The sequence below is a fragment of the Melanotaenia boesemani genome, chromosome 6, assembly GCF_017639745.1.
Source record: "Melanotaenia boesemani isolate fMelBoe1 chromosome 6, fMelBoe1.pri, whole genome shotgun sequence".
In the NCBI taxonomy this organism is placed as follows: domain Eukaryota; kingdom Metazoa; phylum Chordata; class Actinopteri; order Atheriniformes; family Melanotaeniidae; genus Melanotaenia; species Melanotaenia boesemani.
In genome coordinates, this window is record NC_055687.1 from 37,602,031 (window position 1) to 37,622,592 (window position 20,562).

Genomic DNA, 20,562 nt, shown 5'->3' on the forward strand with positions numbered 1-20,562 from the left:
AAATACAGAACGAGGTGATTGTGTGGCATCGGCAGCAGTTCATTAGCCTGCCGGAGCGGGCCCGGAGGCTCCGGTGGCTTCTTCCAGAAGGCAGGAGGCTGAACAGGCTGGGAATCAGGGGTGGCTTGAGTCCCTTGCACAAGATAAGTGAAAACTGCCTGTATTATGAAAGAAGAAGCACAGAAAATGTAAGTTTTTGGTCTTGTTTTACATCAGTAATAAGATGAACTGTCAAAGACATAATTTGGGGGTAAACCAAAAGGTCATTTAATGGATTATTGAAATACTTTAGGGGGTCAAAGGAGGCTAATTCTGCCTACAAGTCCATAAAAACTGATTTTATTCAAACGCATCAGGGTTTATAAAATATGAACTGGTTCAAATTGAAAAATGGGAAAAATCTTGAATATTTTATCATGTTTATTTTCCTTCTTGTCAGAAATGATCTTTCTTTGGCAGCAGTAATGAAGCAGCTCTGGAAACAGAGATAGTGCCTCCTCCTTTTGGACATGTGGTTATGTTGTCTAACGGCCGTATCGTAGGTATTATTCCATTAACTTAAAGTAAGCAACATTTATAAACCACATTAGGAATCATAGCTTTAAATCACTTTCTACACTTCGTTTTAGTTTTAGTCTCATAGCTTTCACAGCCTGCCTCAGCTTCTGTTTTAAGACCACAGAGTAGGGGAATTTAATCTGGTGATGCAGGGAATGTTTGGTGACACCCAGGAAGATAAAGCAGGATGGAAAACAGACCTTTAAAGCAACACCAGCCTGTTTTTTTCGTCCTCATGACAGGTTTATCTGGTGAGAGATTAGGTGAGCTGTGATGTTTTGATGCCTCGGTTGAGGGTTTAAGCCACACTATTTAAATAGTTTGTCAGGGAGATGAAATTGAGCCACGTTCAGGTTTTAATGGTTTAACTGGTCACAGTCAGGTAGAGAATTCTTCCTTGGAGTACTTTATAGTGAGTAAACATGGAACATGGGTCCTAGCTCCACCACTGGTTTGATCATAATGAATTAACACAAAATTATAAGTAGGATTAAATTTATGTTTGGAAATCATTCAACCGTGACAACAAATAAGAAATTAATGATAACACAGAAATAGAAAAAGTAACTGAAATCACAGTTATTGGGCTAATACTAAATAACTTGCGTTTGAAGCTATCAATTATATTAAAAATAAACATCAAAATCTGTTGATGGACAGACAGTTTTGTCCATCTTCCGCATCGGTTACGCATTTTTACGGAGCTAACCGTTGCTTGACGCAAAAACCAGAGCAATACCATCAAATCGCAGGTCAGTGCTGAGCAGAATATCTGACATGCAACGAGCTAAAGAAGCAAACCAGATAAGAAGAAAAGAATCAGCAAGGGAACAACAAAGCAGAAGAAGGATGAAGACGAGGACAACAACTGTAGAAATTACACAAGCTTTTGAAGAAAGGATATGTGTGTTAAGGGCGTGTTGGATGGTTGGAAACAACTTTATAACGATACATTGTCACTGCTAACCGGTGTCTGAAACCGACTTCGTCTCGCAGAAGTGAAATCTGAACTCAGCACTGCCCACCAGTGGAGGATCTGACTTAAAACCATGGCAACGTAAAAGACGCATGGAAGTATGACGATGAGAAATGACAATGTAGGGCTGGACAATAATCTATCTATCTATCTATCTATCTATCTATCTATCTATCTATCTATCTATCTATCTATCTATCTGTCTGTCTGTCTGTCTGTCTGTCTGTCTGTCTGTCTGTCTGTCCGTCCGTCTCTCCGTCCCACAGGGGTGAATCGCTTTGGAGAAAAGTGTCTGCTAAATGATTTAGTCATTTGTTTTAATTTATGAAATAAATATGTACAGATACATCTGAGATCGGTAGCAGTTTATTTAGTGTTAAATAATATTTCTTTCTAGTGGCTGGGTGCTCCAGCTGGGTGGGCGGGGCTCCAGCTGGGTGGGCGGGGCTCCAGCTGGGTGGGCAGGGCTCCAGCTGGGTGGGCGGGGCTCCAGCTGGGTGGGCGGGGCTCCAGCTGGGTGGGCGGGGCTCTAGCATTGATGATTTCTTTCTCTTTGTAGTTTGGAAATGATCAGATAACCTTGCCAGATTGATGGGCAGCAACAGTTGTTTTGCTAAGATCAATGCTGATGCCTTTCCTCCTTAGCATTGGGCTAATTCACACCTGAAAACTGCAGAGTAATAATACAGACATTATGCAATACTGGATTAAATGTATTTAATTTAAGACCGGATAAGAGCCTGATTAGCTTTACTATAAACCCTTGATCTGAAAGTGGGTGTATTTTCTAATTCATTATTTGTATGTACGAAGGCTCAAGAGGATGAAATCTGCTGAATTCTTACAAACAGACTCTTTCAGGCTTTCAGGTGAAGAACATTTGGATCTGAAAACCTTCCCAGTTGGAGGTTAAGGTGGTGTCAGTCAGCTGAATCTGTCTGTGTTGTCAACATGGGTTTATAAGGGGAAAGCAAACACAGCCAGACTCCTAACAGGACATGTGCTCTACATGCTCTGTGCTTGCAGCATACCGTCTGCTCTGCTCAAATAACACCCTCTATAGACCCACTGCCTGCTTGGCCTGAAACATGAACCCGTACTTTTCATTAAACCTGCATTGTACAGGGGCTGCATCAGAATAACCTTCCTGCTAGACTAGCTTTCACATGCTGCACCTTCCTCCAGATCATATGACCAAACTGTCTTTTTCTTCTTCGGTCTTTTACACCCACCATTTTCCACTCTGTAAATACCCATATCCATTTCTGTAGCTGCTCAGCTCCACCTTCTTTGGCTCATACATCATTGTCTTTTCTCCAAACATTTCTTTTTGGGTGTTACTTTGTTCTGTATTTTTTTCAAGCATCATCTAAAGTAGATTCCCTGGGGGAAGCTAAAATAAGAAAAATGGTGATTTATTTATTCACTATTCATATGAAAGAGGTATGAGATCTCATTTTTACTGTGTGATGTGGAAATTATCTTTAAAAGTCTTACATTACTGGTTTGTTATTGGTTGAGTGGTGGAGGATGATGGTGAATCTCTTTATTCATTTTGGGGAAATATCTCTTCTATGCTAACTTCTCACGTGACTAACACACAAAACATTTTTCCCTCTTCCCTCCTTTCCCATTTACATGCTAAGGCTCTCCTCCTCCCTCCTCAGTGTTTCCATCACCGTGCATAAACTCCAGTGAGGTGGAAGTCAGCCAGGCCTCAGGCAAGAAAAACACACCCCCTAACATGGATTTATGGAATGGGAACCTGGCAAACCCCATGGAGTGTGTGTATTTGTGAGTTTGTGGATGAAGGCATTTCCACTCAGGGCTTCCTCTGACCCTTACTACGTACTCATTACTCCCCACCGCATCGCAGAGCTAAAGAATGGTGGTAATTTAGCTTTTGCTGCACTTTAAATGAGATTGCATTTTACCATGCTAATAAAACGGGCCATATTATTGCTCCAAAGCAGTGTCTGGGTTTCTTGAAAGTAAAGTTTTATTGTCTCATTAACTTCTTCTTGACAAGAAGCACGAGATGCTACAGTCTAGAAGATGTTAGCAGACACCAGGAAGCAGCAATGTTAACATGTAACATAGCAACATGATGGGAGAAACTCAGCTAAAAGACTCTACCAAGTATTGGCATCAAAACCAAACGCAGTTCAGTCCCCAAGCAGTTATAATGTGAGAAACCAGGAGAACATCTCTGTCCACTTTAGAGCTTCTGATCATTTCTCCACACAAACCAGGAGTCACATGACAGCAGAGACTCTGCTGGTTCCAGAGACGTCTGTCTCATCACGGTGGGACAGAAACTCTGGAGATCTTACTTTTGCTGTTTGTGGTGAAAAGTTTTATTCCAGCTCTAAAAACTGCTCACGTGTTCTCCTATGACTCTGCCTTTGTTTGACATGAACCATGAAGGTCCTCCTGGTTTCCATGGAGATGAAGGAGGTTTTATAGTCAAGTAGTTTTTCTTCCCATCATACACTATCTTGGGCTTCACTTCTTTCTGGATCCTCATGGTGTTTCTAAGGTGAATGTGGGGCTGTCCCTGGATCCTCCTGACCATTGATGGAGGTGTCCATCATCATCATCCTTATCATTGGCTGATGGCTACCTGAGGCATTTACCTGCGCAACATCTCTATTAAACACCTGGAAAACTGCTCTACTGCAGCACAGTTCCTCATTAGATATTACTTTACTCCTTCCTAGGACTACTTTACTCATTCGTAGGATTACTTAATTATTCCTAGGATTACTTTATTCATTCCTAGGACTACTTAACTCATTCATAGGATTACTTTACCTATTACTAGGACTAATCCTAGGGGGTGGTATGGCTCAGTAGGTAGAGTGGTTGGCCTGTAGCCCAGGGGTTCGATCCCGGCGCATAGAGCCCATGTCGAGGTGTCCCTGAACAAGACACCGAACCCCTAATTGCTCCTGATGGGTCGGGGTTAGCGCCTTGCATGGCAGCTTCTGCCATCACTGTGTGAATGTGTCATGGCTGAGTCCAGCCGTCTGAATAAGGTGAAGCAGGACCCAAATAGCAGACGTGGGCACCTTAGAAACAGAACAAACTTTATTGTTTTCTGGAGTCAGAGTGGTCAGAACTGGGGAGGGTCCGGGGTTTCTGGATCTCTGGGAGGAGAGGAGAATGATAAGTGGCAGTCTGGTTTCAAAAAATATCCAATTATCCAATCTTAGTGGGTGGCTTACTGAATCCAGGTGGAAATCCTGAGTGGAGGGGAAGGCAGCTGCTGCAGTACCTGAGCTGGAGGAGGGTGGGGCGAGCAGGCAGGTAGGTGAAGGTAACAAGAGGGCGACCGGTGGAGGAAGACTGGAGGTGGAGGCAAACTGAAGTTCTGGAGCAGCAAGGCAGTGCTAGGAGGGAGGAAAAAGGCAAGGCAGGGTCAGAGTACTCGACTGGAAGCACAAGTAATACTGGTGGCGGCCTGATTTACCACAGAAACAGTGAGATAATCTGGCGAAGTCTGGTTGCTCCTGCAGTCCTCATGAAGGGAGTCTTGATGAGGGTTGATGGAACACAGCTGCAGAGGCAGGAGCAGACCGGACTATTCCTATCCTAATAAGTATATTCCTAGGATTACTTAATCATTCCTTGGAATACTTTACCTTTTCATAGGATTACTTAACTCATTCCTAGGACTACTTCACTCATTCCTAGGATTACTTAATCATTCCTAGGACTACTTTACTCATTCTTTTGGATTAATGCTGGTCACGTTGGATGCTTGGAGGGTCACTGATGCAGATGTTCAAACACCGAGGCACATGCAGGAATGTGTGCATAATAACTCACACCTGCACCTGAAGAGGTGGGTCTCGGTGATGGAGAATTTGTCAGAGCGTGGGCAGGGGTGCGTTTGGATGTTAGCTTTCCAGATGCAGACGTTTCCAAGTGTGGTTTTGTATGTGGAATGTTGTGGAGAGGTGTATGTGTGTTTGTGTGTAGCTGCAGACTGAGGTGGGTTTTGTGATTTTAGCAAGTAATGCTGATTCTGGTCAAACTGAACAGAAAGTGTGTGCTGCCAGGACATGGGTAATAGGAAACACATGAATCTGCAACACGATGTTGCCTGTCTGTGGTACAGAATAGTGTGTGTATGTGTGTTTGCGCACGTGTGTGTGTGTGTGTCTTTTAAAAGCTCATAGTGACTCTGGCCCAGACAACTGAGGCAAGAAAAACAAAGAAGAAAATGATTGTGTTTGAGCTGGCAAGTTTGCAGTCGTGGAGCCGAGTCTTCATTTTCCCATTTCCCACCAACCGGATCTGGAACATTTTCATTTCACAGCCACATCACTGAGAGAAAATCTGATTTACTAAGCTCTCGACACACGGAGAAGATGTTCTAGATGTGATCATCTGTTAGTTGTATAGATTCTGAGAGCAGTTAGCTTGTAAACCGGTCAGAATGTGTCATGTAGCTTCTGCTGGGCATGTTGGGACTGAAAGCCATGAGCATGAAGCTAAAACAACTTTCCCAGAGAAAGCATCAGTGTTCCAGGTCAGCAGAGATGCACCGACACCAACGCCACCTCTTTCTGGGATGTTTCACTGCAGCGGTGTCAGCCACACTCTTCATGATGCAGCAGAGGTCTTTGTTGAAGCCATGTGTTGTAAACCAAGGTAATTCCAGCAGAACCAGGCTTATCAGAGCGTGTGATCCAGCTGCATGGATGAGCTCCGGCTCACTCACGGCTCAGCAATGCATGGTTCAGGAGCATCTGTTGTGTAACAACAGTTCAGGCTTGTTTTGAAGACATTTTTCACGTTTTAAGTAGGTTTAAAGTTAGTTCATCAGTCATAGATCTGACCTCACAGCTGCTGCTGGGAACTCTGCTTGTTGGTTAGATTTAAAGATAAAGCCTGATTATTCATTTAGATACCAGATGGGTTTTTCACCTTTTCTGTCTTCAGTAGGGCCACATTTTTTTCCCCATGTCTTTCCCATGTTTTCCACATGTCTTCTCCATGTTTTCTCTGTGTCTTTCTTGTGTCTTCCCTGTGTTTTTCCCATGTTTTTTATGTCTTCCCCGTGTTTTCTCCGTGTCTTTCACCATGTCTTCCCGTGTTTTCTCCGTGTCTTTCACCATGTCTTCCCGTGTTTTTGCCGTGTCTTTCTTGTGTCTTCCCCGTGTTTTCTCCATGTTTTCTATGTCTTCCATGTGTTTTCCGTGTTTTTCCCATGTTTTCTGCATCTTTCTCATGTCTTCCCCGTGTTTTCTCTGTGTCTTCCCCGTGTTTTCTCTGTGTCTTCCCCGTGTTTTCTCTGTGTCTTCCCCGTGTTTTCTCTGTGTCTTCCCCGTGTTTTCTCCGTGTCTTTCACCATGTCTTCCCGTGTTTTCTCCGTGTCTTTCACCATGTCTTCCCGTGTTTTTGCCGTGTCTTTCTTGTGTCTTCCCCGTGTTTTCTCCATGTTTTCTATGTCTTCCATGTGTTTTCCGTGTTTTTCCCATGTTTTCTGCATCTTTCTCATGTCTTCCCCGTGTTTTCTCTGTGTCTTCCCCGTGTTTTCTCTGTGTCTTCCCCGTGTTTTCTCTGTGTCTTCCCCGTGTTTTCTCTGTGTCTTCCCCGTGTTTTCTCTGTGTCTTCCCTGTGTTTTCTCCGTGTCTTTTCTGTGTTTTGCCCATATCTTCCCTGTGGCTTTCCCGCGGCATCTATTGATGATGTGTAAGCTGAAGAGACAGAGGGGAGCTTGTTAGAGATGATTCGGCCACAAGACTGCATTCCTCTCAAAATGACTTTCAAATTTAACATACCAGTTCAAATCCTCACACACACACATGCACACCCTGAGTCCTCGTGCAGCAGCTATTTAACCATCAGCACACTTTCACAGTTCATGGTGTTCATTGAGGGAGGTTCAGGGCCAGTCTGCTTCAGTTCATTAAACAAGATCAGACATATCAGTAGAGTCCTGCAGGGAGAAGAGGTCAGAGGTCCTGGGTTGGGGGGGTTCAGAAACAGGATGAAAACATGCAGAAAAATGGCTGAAGCTGGACTTCTTGAGAATCAAGTAAACCCAGAGAGCTAAAAACAGATAAACAGAGAGCTGTTGAACATGCTGCATGCTGAGAGTAGGGGTAAAGTTTAGATGTTTGGATGGGAGGTGTATAGTTAGTTCGGGAAAAATGAAAATGTTACAGTTGACCACAGATATGAATATACACTAATTAGCCTTTGTTTTATCTGGAGAAATGAGTGCATTTAATGATCAAAGGCAATACTCAAACAGTGCAATAAAAAGACAACCAGTCCTTGGGAGATTTACCTCTGGAATGATCAAGAAATTGAACAGTGCCATCAACAACTTTGCTGGCTGTGATGAGAACCATAACATGCATCTATTCATCAAAAGGATGAAGCCAATAGTGAAGGTTTAGTTGTGATTTTATGCTGTGGTTATGTCTGACAGTGCTCACCAAGCTGATCTTGCTAATCTTGGAGCATTATCAAATACTTTTAAAAAGTCATACAGGGCAGGATGTTAATAAAGAATCTGAAGTTGATGTTAAAAACCAATACATTTTGGGTTTATTAACTCAGAAAGTCTTGTATGCATGGATCCTGCATTTTCATGTTAAATGAGAAAAGCCTTTAGAAATAAATGCCATCTATTTCTCTTCAAAGTGGCAAGTTTAAAACATTTCTAGCATGTATAGCAGTGAGCACTTGTAACACTCAATGGCTATTATGCCTGAACACCCAACTCATTTTAGCTCAGTTGATGGCTTACATTGTCACGTCCCAATCAGGCTGTTAGTTTGTTTCATCATTCAGGGTTCCTGCACAGAACAGCCATGTTGGATTCTACAACATCTTGGATTCTTCAACATCAGCCAGTCAGAAGAAAGTTCCTGGGGAGTATCAGTGATGGACAAGAAGCTGAGTGCAGAACTGGTCAGTCAGTTTGTGAGATGTACTGTTTACATCCTGCGTGAAGGGAGGTGGATGTGGTGGAGGAATAGCAGTACCTCGGAGTTCAGCTGGACAGCAGACTGGACTGGAAATGAAACACAGAAGCGTCAGTTGCTCCATGTGTTGTGGTGCATCTGCAGAGCATTTTAAGGATTTCATAGGGAGTGTGTCTCTCCTTCTACTAAAGGACAGACAGTCTAAATTCTCCCCACCAACCCTCACCACCACCTCCATCTGGTTCCCAGTCAAACACTCTGACACACACACATACACAGCATGTAGATGCTTTTTGATCCCTGGAGAGTAGAAGCCTACATCTACACCTTGTACATCCACCCAGTAAAACAATGAATTCCTCGTTGGCTTCCAGAGAGTGTGACAGTGCAGAGAGAGATGACGTGTCATTCATTCACACAGTTACAGAGTCTTCTTTCACTTTCAGAGGCCTCGACATCATCAGCAAGCCCCTAACCTTCGTTCCTTCTGTATCTGCAGACAAAGTTGTTGTTGGTTGACACCAACATTAAAACTATAATTTTCTGTAATGTACAATGAACCATCAACTTCATCGGGTCCGCCTTCTAGTACCGGGTCGTCCTCTTCATCGTGTCCGCCTTCTAGTACCGGGTCGTCCTCTTCATCGTGTCCGCCTTCTAGTACCGGGTCGTCCTCTTCATCGTGTCCGCCTTCTAGTACCGGGTCGTCCTCTTCATCGTGTCCGCCTTCTAGTACCGGGTCGTCCTCTTCATCGTGTCCGCCTTCTAGTACCGGGTCGTCCTCTTCATCGTGTCCGCCTTCTAGTACCGGGTCGTCCTCTTCATCGTGTCCGCCTTCTAGTGCCGGGTCGTCCTCTTCATCGTGTCCGCCTTCTAGTACCGGGTCGTCCTCTTCATTGGGTCTGCCTTCTAGTACCGGGTCAGACCTTTTTAGACCTGGTGTGATAGGTGGAAGCAGGTGGTGGAAACCTTCCTCAGAGGTTTTCTCCATGTTGACATGACAGCATCACACAGTTGCTGCAGGTTTGTCGGCTGCATCCATGATGAGAATCTCCCGTTCCGGTTGCCTTTCTGTCATCACAAACCAGTCTGCCCAGTCTCCTCTGACATCACTGAAATTCAGCAAGTTGTCTTCACCATGTCTACGTGACTTAATTCTGCCATGTGATTGGTTAGATATTTGTGTTAATGGGATGTTGAACAGGTGGAGCTGGTGAAGTGGTCGGTGAGTTTGCTTCCTGCAGATTTGTTTGTAGATTAGCCCTGAACGTTGCCCATCATTTCTTTTTTTTTTTTCAAACACTTGGCTTCATAAGACCTGTAGTAAAAGTTTACTCATGTTCGTCTACAAGTCTGTGTTCAAATCATTTCAACAAAGTGGATGTTTCCAGACTCTTCCGGTTAACAAACGAGTCATCTGCTGCTGATTTTAATTAGATTCACCAGTCCAGAAACACGTGTTCCTGTGCTCACATGCACTCACTTAGCACATGTTTGCCGAGCAGCAGATTAACAAAACTTTTTTCCAACATTTGAGATTCCTGGTGCACGCTGGGCAGCTTCCAGCAGGAACCGACTACCGAAGGCTGGAAGAAGCACAGACAGACGGACAGAATGATGAAGAGGAAGAGAATGAGAGGAAAGCTGGGTTGGAAAGGAACCAGAGAGAAGCAATGAATTATTTATTAATCTGTAGCTCCCTCATCGTCTTCATCCTTTATTCCTCCTCTTGTTCCTCTGTGCCCTCATCCTCTCCTCCTCTTCCTTTTCCTGTACCCTCTACTCCTCTCAATCCCCTACTCACACTTTCCCAACGTCACCAAGTCTTTCCTGATTTTTCGTCAACCCTCTGGTTCCCCGCAGCTTTGCCAGCCTAAGCCGTGCTGCCATGCTCTTTTTTTCTCCTACAGCCTTTCCAGACAGGCCATACTGGTTCAGTCTTTTCTAACTGGACTGTCGTGAACCTTACATTTAACCTGCTAACTGAGGCCTGGAGAGTCTAAGATGGGGCTCCTGGGTTATTTGAGCATTGCACGTCCTGACTTTGGTCTGAACTTGCTGTGATGTCGTCTGCTGGGACGACTGGCAGTCTGGAATGTTTTCTTTCTCTCTGTAGAGCGATGGACTCCAGATAGTTTAGAAATGACCTGGTAACCTTCCCAGATTGATGAGCCGCAGCAGTTGCTTTTGTAAGGTCATTGCTGATGTCTTTCCTCCTTGGCATCGTGATAATACACGGCTGATTCTGACAATGAAAGTGTGACCTGCCATGTTGTTTATCTGATGTTTTCTTTCCTGAATTCTAAGACCAATAACCAGCAGATGTTTTTATTTATAAGACCTTCAAACTGAAAGATGCCAACTTTCTTTACTCAATAACAAGAATTGAATAACTGACTGTGTCATCTTTGATTTGCAGGCCAGGTGTGATGTGTTTCTGACAGATGGTCTCGTCTCTCTGTCTGTTTTTCAGGTGGCTGATGTGAAAAAAAACCAACAAAGAAGAAGATGCTGACACTGAGAAGAGCCCCAGTTCTCGTTATTTATTATCTTCACAGTGTGTGTGAGTGTGTGTGAGTGCATGAGGAAATGTGAGTGAGCATTGCGCATGTGTGCATTGGTACTAAAGATTTCAGCCTATCATTTGCAAATTTTGTTTACTTTTTATAAGGTTCCAATAACTCATTTATCATGGTGGCAGTATAAACAAAAGGACTTTATTATCCGTACATATTGTGTTTTGTGTTGGTAACTAGCCTCCTATTTAAGAATGTATATTTGTATGTATGATATACCTATGTAGAAACTATATAATGGACAATTTTAATATTGCTTCTCTCCACTATTCTGCTCTTGCTAAGAAACTAAACTCAACACACACGTGTGATCAGATCAAAAACAACAACAAATCTTAAAGATGTTTTTATTATCTCTTTTCAGTCATGTTCAGCTTTGATTTGTGGAACAATGATGATGAGGATGATGATGTAGGCCTTTCACGTAATGCAACACACCCTCTGGCTGCCACATTGGAGGGCTCTGCTCTTCTTTATCTGAGGTTGAGGCAGAAATGAAGCCTTCATACATGTAACCACGTGTATGTATGGCATTATTTATGGTCATGAAACTGATGCTGCTGTTTGATCTCAATCCTGAAATCAGGAACATTTGGAGAAAACACAGATGGATGGTGCACATGAGTCACTTTCAGTCACTTTCTCATCAGAATGATCTTCTCTTTTTAAGGCCTTGTTACAAACGTCTTCCATGGCTCCAGTTATTTACAACTCTCACTGTTTAATTGGTGCGTTAGAGGAACTGAAGGGAAATTGATTCAGTTTATTCCACACCACCTTCTGAAACTGGATTTTCTCCTTTTCACATCACCATTAGTTACATTATTCTAGACACATATCAAACCTGGTCTGAAAGATTGGTGAGGTAAACCACTTCCACCAGGCTGTCCTTCTTTATGAAAACCAGTCTCTGTGCAGGAAAAGATAAAAACATCATTCATGCATCTGGCCGCTGCTGAATCAGGAGTTGGGCTGAAACACCTGCTTAGCAAATGGAAGTTTAGAGTTCATCTTTATGTTAATGAGACAGAAATACACTCATTGTCCACATCACCAGGTCCACCTTCTAGTACCGGGTCGTCCTCTTCATCAGGTCCGCCTTCTAGTACCGGGTCGTCCTCTTCATCGGGTCCACCTTCTAGTACCGGGTCGGACCTTTTTAATCCTGGTGTGATAGATGAAGCAGGTGGTGGAAACCTTCCTCAGATGTTTTCTCCATATTAACATGACAGCATCACACAGTTGCTGCAGGTTTGTCGGCTGCATCCATGATGAGAATCTCCCGTTCCACCACATCCCAAAGCTGCTCTACTGGACTGAGATCTGGTGGCTGTGGAGGCAGTTGGAGTCCAGTGAACTCATCGTCATGTTCTAGAAAGCAGGTGGAGATGATCTGAGCTTTGTGACATGGTGCATTATCCTGCTGGAAGTAGCATCAGAAGATGCTCCACTGTGGTCATAAAGGGATGGACATGGTCAGCAACAATACTCAGGTAGGCTGTGCTGGTTAAACCAGGCCACGGTGGTACTAAGGGGCCCAAAGTGGACCAAGAAAATCTCCCCCCACCATTACACCAGCAGCAGCCTGAAGCGTTGATCCAAGGCATGATGGATCCATGTTTTCATGATGTTTCCAGCAGATTCTGAGCCGAGCATCTGAATGTGGAGCTGAAATGGAGACTCATCAGACCAGCAACGTTTCTCCATCTTCTATTGTCCAGTGTTGGTGAGTGTGTGTGAATTGTAGCCTCAGTTTCCTGTTCTTAGCTGGCAGGAGGCACCCGGTGTGTCTTCTGCTGCATCTTGGTCCAGACAACTGCTTCTCGTTGGATATTTTCTCTTCTTTAGACCATTCTCTGGAAACGCTGGAGATGGTTGTGCATGGAAATCCCAGTAAATATTCAGACCAACAACCATGCCATGTTCAAAGTTCCTTAGCTGTTCAGGTCAGATTAGGTGAAGCTGATGAAATGGACGGTGAGTGTATCAGGACAGAGTTAATTGCAGTAACCAGAGAAGACACCAGAAGTCAGGAACTTTTGAATGAAACTTCTTTTCATCGTAATTATCAGCTTCTACTGACTTTTGTGCAAGATTTGAAGGTCAACTCAGAGCAGATGGAGGTGATTGAGTCTGGTCATTTTAATGAATAAATAAAACATCTTGCTACATATGCACCGGGAAGAAGGAATTTAAAGGTACATCATTTGTTGAGAGATTGTCAGCAGAGCTCCATGGTGGAACCAAATGTGTTGCATCTGAAAAATCTCATGAGCAGACAGTCTTAACACGACAGGGACAGCACCGGCCAGTGTGTAGAGACACTATACTGTATGAGAAGTAGTGTGTGCTTGTGTGTGTGTGTGTGTGTGTGTGTGTGTGTGTGTGTGTGTGTCTGTGTCTGTGTCTGTGTCTGTGTGTTAAACATGGGCAATAGTTAAGCATTTGTGCTTCCATGACAAGACTATGAGCTAATGTACAAAAAGGTTAAATACCAAGGCAATAGGTTATTTCCTGATACAGCCCACGACAATCCACCTTTTACCTGATCTGATTGGTCAAACAAAATATGAATGTCAGCAGCTGCTGAGTCAAATGTCAGTAATTCCTGTTTTTCTTACCTGATAAATTAAAGGAGTGTAAGGATGAGTGTGTGTTGTGCAGTGGGCAGTATCTCTCATCCGTCCCGGTGCCACCAACATGTGCTCCTATGCAGAGGATTCCCTCTAAACTCACCATGTTTCTGAAGGTTCTGGAACTTTTTCTGTGGAATAGTTTGATATCATCTGCAAACAGGTTTATCCTAAGATTTGGTTTTTCTTTTCATGTTTCACGTGAGCATATTACAGAGTAATGGTACAGTGTTAATTGTGACGTACTATCAGTATAATGCCTTCTTCCTCATCAATCAGTTTGAGATCATCTGAATCAGTAATATTGGACCTGAACTGTTATGATGAGGCTGCAAATGGATCTTAATCATGTGACTTCTGTGTCTAAAACATGCCCACACACAAATACATATTAACATATGATATAGATGTGTTACCTGCCTCTCGTCCCTGTTAAGTCATTTTAGTTACGATGCAGTTTAACCCTACAGCCTCCAGCTGCTTTTGGCTCTCAACCATAGCTTTACATTTCATTTCCATGTTGTCTGTAACCGTCCCTCCTCCCCTCCCCAGCCACTCTGTGGTCATTAAAGGCTGAAAGACGTAGTATTCCTACGTTTGCTTAGCTAGGCCCAGAAATATTTGGACAGTAATTTTTTATGATTTTGGCTCTGCATGCCACCATTTGGGATTTGAATATAAACAACTTAGATGTTAGAAGTTAAGACTTTCAGGTTTAATTCAATGGTTTTAACTGTTTTTATAGAAAGTCTCATTTCAGGGGCTCTAAAGAAAATAGCATATGAACATCACCATGGATAAAATGTGAACCCATGGACGTTACCAAATGCTGCTTTTCCTCCTTTGTGATACTTTGCCAGGTCTTTCAGTTGTCGCTTGTTTCTGGGTCTTTTTTTCTCAATTTTTGTCTCCCATGAACAGCTTCTGGAATTCTTCACCTATGTTGTTCTCCACACTGTTGATAAGGCCGCTCTTAACATTTCCACCTTCTCTCTGATGAATGTCGTCCTTCTTTTCAACTGAATGATGATCTGTTTCTCTTTCATTCAGAGCTCCTTTGACAACATGTTGTGGGTTCACAGCTTCCAAATGCCACACCTGGAATCTGCTCTAGACCTTTTACCAGCTTGGTTGATGATGAGGGAACTGCTAAATGTCCAGTTACCTTTTGGCCTGTTAAAAAAAGCGGCAGCTACATATTAAAGAGCTGGAATTTCAAAACCCTTCCTCCAGTTTAGAAGTGATTACCCTCAAATTAAAGCTGAGAGTCTGCACTTTAAGCCCATTTTGATTATATAGCTTTATCTTAAACATGTTTTGGTAAACAGCTAAAATAAATAAAACTGTGTTCATGTCCAAACACGTATGGATCTGTCTGTATATTCAGAAACTTCACTTCAGGAGCTAAGACACTGATTGTTGAGATGATTCTGCTTTGTTGCTAACTATCTAAGATGGCAGTGTTAATGCTAAGATATTAGCTGCAGTCCTTTGATGCACAAGTTGATGAAGGCTCATCGTGTCTATGCCGTGTGGACAGTCTGCACAGTCTGGACTGTTAAGGAGAGAGAAAAGTAGAGATTTTCTAACATCAAATATTAAACAATCATGCTGGTTAAGTAGAAGACGCCATGTGCATGTTCTTAAAACTGACTATATGGTTAAAAATATGTTTACAGTCGGTCGATGAAGCAGTTGCCTCTGAGCTGTTTTGATTGGAGGGACGGTTACAGCAACCTAGAATTATTTCTCCATGCATATGCATTTATTCAGATAGATTTTAAAACATTTGAGTCCATCTGTTAAAAGGAAAGCCCACAAGACCTGGAGCTGGACTCATGAAGTCTGTTAGCATGCTAACATGAGTGTGGTCCAGTCCAGCTTCTTAATCCATAGAGAGAAGTAGCTCTGAGGTAAAATAATTTATTATGGGCTAAACTCTTCCAGCAGCGTTTTTTTAAAATGCACTTTAAAGAAAAATCAGTTTTCTTACATTTCAGCCTGTTTTTCACTGGCTTTCCTAAATGATAAATACATAAATATTAATGTAGACTTGTGGTACTTGATGCAGAGCAAGACGGCATCCTCACAAATGTAAATATCATGCCCAGATTTCAGCCTTTACCACAGACTAAGAAGAGATGGTGGAAATGCTGTACTTGAAGTTATCTCGCGGCTTTTCGGTGTCGCCCTCGGGCTGTGATTGTGCAGCAGGAAAAAGGGGAGGAGAGGCGGTGGGTAATGCCAGTAAAGCAGCGTGACAGAAGAGGGTTAATACCATCGAGCTGTGCTAAGATTGCCCTGCCTCATGTGGCTTTAAGGGATTGCAGGCAGTATTAGCAGCTGAATAATTATTTTTGGTGTGTTGCTTCCTGTAAGCGTGGCCCACCACCACAACTCTTCTCTGGAGCTTTAGCAGCCTGCAGTTGTGTATGAAACTTATATTTTTCAGTCTCGTGTGAACAGAGTTCAAACTCTGTTCAAACTTGAATGTGCTTCATATATTTTAATAAGTGCAGTGAAGGAAAGATGAGATGGGCTTGCACATGTAGCACTGTGATAACTGACAAATCATTGGAAATAAAGCGACGACACGCCTTCAACAGAGTGAAATAATTATGCTTCCACTACGGTTGTAAACAGGGTTGCAAGTGTCCCGTTAATGTTATGAAAAAAATGCGTATAGAAGGCTTCTATTTTTATCATGTGGACATGCGTGGTTTGAGGAACATGCAGGTTGGATCCAGTGTGCATCCTCGCTGTGCTCTGCAGTGGCTGTTTGCAACTTTTTTAATGAAGCTTCTCACATTTTGATCTTGATTTGTATGCTGCACTGAAAAAAACATCCTTTCCACGAGTAGTTTGGACAACAGAAGTCACTCCATCAAAGTGTAATAACCTAGTATTCAGTAGAGTAGCTGTTGTATTATTTGTTACAACCTGTATGTAATGTTATTATAGAAGATGTAATGTCCTGATGTAAATGTTGTTTAATGTTGTTTTACCTGAAATAAAGTTTATTATTACCTCAGATCTCTGCTCAGCTCAGACTTCCCCCAACAGAGACCATCATAAAGGTGATTTGGTGATGAAGATGACGTCCTTTCATGCATCGTGTCTACTAGAGGCAACTTTAAATGATTGTGAATAAGAATGAAGTTTAGGAAAATGTTTATCCTCATTTGAAGCATGAATGTTAAGTAGATAAAAACATTATTTTAAAAAATAAGCTTAAAAATCAAACTTGAGTGAACTTAATAAAAACTAAACATTAAAAAATCTCTTCCCCAGATTTACATTTAATCTTTTTCATGAGAATTATCTACTTGAACTTGAATGTAGTGAAAGGACACAAACATCCTGTTTCTCAGTTTCTCCTATTTGTAATTTTGTTGACTGTTATTAATATTGCCCTTTCTGGGGATCTTCTGCAGGATGGCTTCTAAGCACAGCTCAAACACAGTAAGTTTAAAGGAGGCTGCTCTGGATTTCCAGCATTTTCTCCTCACTGTTTTTCAGCCAGAATATTGGCAGCCTAAAGTTTCCCCAGAAACAAAAACCTGAACATATAGAGGAGACTTGATTCCCATCAGTTCAGGTGACGTCACACAGACGTTTCACATCCAGATGCACCAGTGTGACCAAGAAAAGAATTGTCAAAAGATCTTTAGTTGCACTCCAGAGCCCTGGATCCACCTTCGAGCACCAGGCTGGACCCCCCTTGACATGGTGCATTATCCTGCTGGAAGTAGCATCAGAAGATGCTCCACTGTGGTCATAAAGGGATGGACATGGTCAGCAACAATACTCTGGTAGGCTGTGCTGGTTAAACCAGGCCACGTTGGTACTAAGGGGCCCAAAGTGGGCCAAGAAAATCTCCCCCACCATGACACCAGCAGCAGCCTGAAGTCTGATTGAATGCACCTTTTTTCCAACGCAACAGTGACCTTCATAAACACACCAGAGGTCTCATGTTCTACCTGCAGGAACCTTTATGGGACCCATTCAAAGACTAATACCAGTTTTTTACATCCACTATGAAAAATAAACTCTCTTGTTAACCGTCTGAGCAACCTTTGGTCAGGTGGAGTTGAGGGCACGTGTGGTGGTGATCAGGATCCAGCATGGTCATTGCCTGACAGGAAAATGAAGTTCATGTTGATGTTTGCTAGAGCTGAAACGTTCCAAATGTGTTTCTTTCTGCTAAATCTGAAACAGCAGCATCCGTGCAGCTCGCCACGTACATGTACAGCACTGCTTGTGTTCAAAATGAGGCCCACACGTGGGTGTGGTCAGATGTGGTCGGTTCATAAACTCACAGCTTGTTGCTGCTGATGTACACTGAGGATTATTAAACTGGCTGTAGCTACTTACCAGTTAAACATTTCCTACAGAACCAGTGGCTTCTGCAGGCCAGTGAGGTATGATGCCAGATCCTGTAATAACCAGTTTCATATAAAACCTTCTGATTCATAATTACGGCTGGGAAACGGGGGCCTGCTATTTAATAAGCAGCAGGATTAGCAAAGGTACAAACATCTAATGGTTATCTAACTCTGGTGCTAAATATGTGCAGCAGTTATACAGCAGATAACTTGTCTCTTAGTTTCAGAGCAGCGTGATGACAGTTCTCTGCAGACATATGTAACTGCAGAGTCAACATGCAGAAATTAGCATATTCAGTGTATATGAACCTAATGAATCTTCACAGGCCACAGGTGAAACCGGGCCTCCCTGTTTTACAGTCATGTTCTCAACTAGAGCCTAAAGGCATAAATCAGTCAGCATGCAGGTAACACTCCTCTAAAAAGCTACAATTCCTTTCTCTCTGTGTGCATTTTACTCTCCTAGCTTCTCTCTTTGTCCTGCTGCGTTAAGGGCAGGGTGTACGTTTCAACCCTTTGCTGATTTCCACCTGCTGCTTGTTTCTTTATCCAACAGGAAGTTACGTTCTTCTGCTGCTTGGAAATGACGCGAAACATACAAAGTACAGTCTGTCTGCACAGAGCAGCTACTTCACATTTATTTCAGGGATAAGGAGATAAACCAGTTTCAGGGTGAACAGAGAAAATGTTAATACAAGACATCTGCCGTCACACACAGGCACCAAAGTCTGATCGTTGATTCAAATAAAAGTCATTTCAACACATCCAGCATCTGTGGAGCAACATTCACATCCCAAACGCTCAGATTTGATCCTGATTGGTCATGTGCCACAGAAATCTCATTATATCTGTTTCCATTTCTAGAGATAAGTCATTCTGTCAAAATAAAAGTTTTAACAAGACAATAAAAACACTCGATTACATCAACACAGGGCCCAGCATCAGTAACTGCAACCAGAAATAAACAAAGAAAAGATGCCAACACAAGAAGAAAAGAAAAGAAAGGAAAAGAAAAATAGATGGAATTAAAGAGGATTCTGAGCTGAGATCCATTGTTGAAAACTCTGAAAATGCAGACCCTCCATAACCCCCATATTTCTGTGTGTGTGTGTGTGTGTGTGTGTGTGTGTGTGTGAGAGAGAGAGAGAGAGAGAGAGAGAGAGAGAGAGAGAGAGAGAGAGATGTATAAAGCTAGGTGAAGTGAGACAGAGGAAAACAGGAAGTGAGTCAGGTCCATCACTTCTGAATTTTGAGTTATTTATCAACCATTTTCTAAACTGCTTTGTCCAGTTCAGGGTTGCTGGGAAGTTGAGTCTCTCCCAGCTATTAGCCAGACAGAGGCAGGTACATCTGGACAGGTCGCCAGTTCATTACAGGACCAACACAGAGAGACAACCTCTCACACTCACTCCTGGGGAGAATTTAAGGAAACCAGTTAACCTAACACCATATCTATAGATGGTGGGAGGAAGCTGGAGCACCTGGAGAGAACCCAGCCATACTCAGGCAGAATTCCTCACAAAAAAGCTGCTGTTCGAACCCCTTCCTCCCCAGCCATGCTCGAACCAGCGACCTTCTTGCTGTGAGGAGCTAACCACCACAGCACCGTGCCGCTCTGAGCATTGAATTTTCTTTGTTTATATTCATACTTTATTTACATTTTCACATATTTAAAAGATCAGAGAACAAATAGATAAATAAATAGATAATAATAATTATTGATTTATCTTATTTCCGTCCTCATGTCGTGTTCATGTTGTTCGTATTTAAGCCCATTCTCAGTGCTAGTGATGGAGCAATACCTCCAGAAATGGTGGGGGCAGCAGTGAAATGAACAAAGAAGAAGAATTATCTGTTTGAGCTCTGCACTGCTCTCTAGTGGATGCTTTACTACATAATACATTCACTAGTTAACATTGTGCTCATGGTAGATCTTTTCTTTTTTTTATTTCTTTTTTTTTTATAGCACTCAGAGAGCGCAGACATCCACCAAACCATTGTCTTATATTTAATACGTTTTTTTATAATGACTGTTGGTATTATGTTTGAGTTAGAAGCTCTAATGGCTAAATGATCCCCATCTCCCAATAGTACCGAATCCTTTAAAACATCCTGGCAGATGTGCAACAGTACACTGGGGGGAAAACAGGAAAATATTGGCAATGATAACGTGAAAGCACGCATGTGTGGACAGTGATGCTTGACAACGTTTGACTATTAATATGCCTAAATGCAGCAAAAATTCTTAATCATTCAAAGTAATTCAATGAAAATAATTAGAAGTAGAAAATGACGGTTCTGATCGTGGAGGCACTGAACATACCTCCTCCAGATCATGGCGGACATCTTTGTTCATAAGTATTCTCACAATTGATCTCAGTTATCCAGAAAAAGAGAGTACAGACTATTGTGAAAGGACAAAGCGGAAGTGGCGCTGAGTGGCGGTACGCTTGGCTTCGCTGGGAGAGGAGAGCTGGAGGAGGAGGA

At 42.7% G+C, this 20,562-nt stretch overlaps 1 protein-coding gene across 3 annotated transcripts in view; it reads left to right on the top strand.

The window, feature by feature from the left end:
* cdk14 (cyclin-dependent kinase 14) overlaps positions 1-12,200 on the top strand; it is a 224,722-nt gene extending 212,522 nt beyond the window's left edge. For all 3 annotated transcript variants that reach the window (XM_041988484.1, XM_041988486.1, XM_041988485.1), the window contains one exon: positions 10,955-12,200. The gene's annotated coding sequence lies outside the window, so the exon portion shown is untranslated. The remainder of the gene's footprint in view (positions 1-10,954) is intronic.
* The last annotated feature ends 8,362 nt before the right edge of the window (positions 12,201-20,562 follow it).